The following is a 787-nucleotide window of genomic DNA, read 5'->3' on the forward strand; positions in this document are numbered from 1 at the left end:
TTAGGCAATATAGAAATCCTGGCCAGGACGCGTCCTGGGAAGATGCCACGTATGGTCACCCTACCATATGCATTCATGTAAAAGTAAAAAGTACATGAATATATAAGGGAACGTGAATAGTTTAGAGTCTATTTAGCCTCTTCAATGATTATGCACTCATAAAAAGTGCGTATTATATTATAGCCCATCATTCATAAAATATCCACAACCTCCTTTGTGTATTTATTAAATATTATATATTTTAACAATGCTTCCAACTACCAGCATACCAGTCTTGGTAGTCTCTTTATAACACATTTTGTCATATTTAAATACATTATGCAGATTTTTTTACCATAATAAGTGCTAAATGTGTAGATTACATCTGGAAGAAGGAATGGTGAATTAAACAGCTGGTGAGAAGCAGTGGTATTTTACTAGTATTTCTATACTATTATAGTGTATATGTTTTAAATTAGATTTTTATATAATTTCATTTTTTATTTATTAATATTTTAGTTTATTTTTTAGTCATTTTGCTGTTTGCTTTTGTCTTTTAAATTTTTACATGTAGATCTAAATATTTTATTATTTTTGTTTTACTAATATATTTTTATTAGTTCACTTCAGTTCAGCAAATTCAGCTTTAGTTTGTATTTATTTCCAGCTAGTAATTATAGTGCTTCAACTTAAACTTACTCAGTTAGTTGTGAATTTGTGAATTTCTAATTGTCATTTAATGTAATTTCTCATCTAATATTATTATGTTATTGTGTTGCAGCTTCAGCTCAGTGAACAGAATGGTTCT

At 28.1% G+C, this 787-nt stretch overlaps 1 protein-coding gene across 1 annotated transcript in view; it reads left to right on the top strand.

Annotated features, from left to right (window-relative positions):
- Window positions 1-787, top strand: part of haus4 (HAUS augmin-like complex, subunit 4) — a 3,075-nt gene that overhangs the window by 709 nt on the left and 1,579 nt on the right. The gene's annotated exons all lie outside the window — the stretch shown is intronic.

Source organism: Sinocyclocheilus grahami, unplaced genomic scaffold (genome assembly GCF_001515645.1).
Source record: "Sinocyclocheilus grahami isolate Dianchi unplaced genomic scaffold, SAMN03320097.WGS_v1.1 scaffold12552.1, whole genome shotgun sequence".
NCBI classification, from domain to species: Eukaryota; Metazoa; Chordata; class Actinopteri; order Cypriniformes; family Cyprinidae; genus Sinocyclocheilus; species Sinocyclocheilus grahami.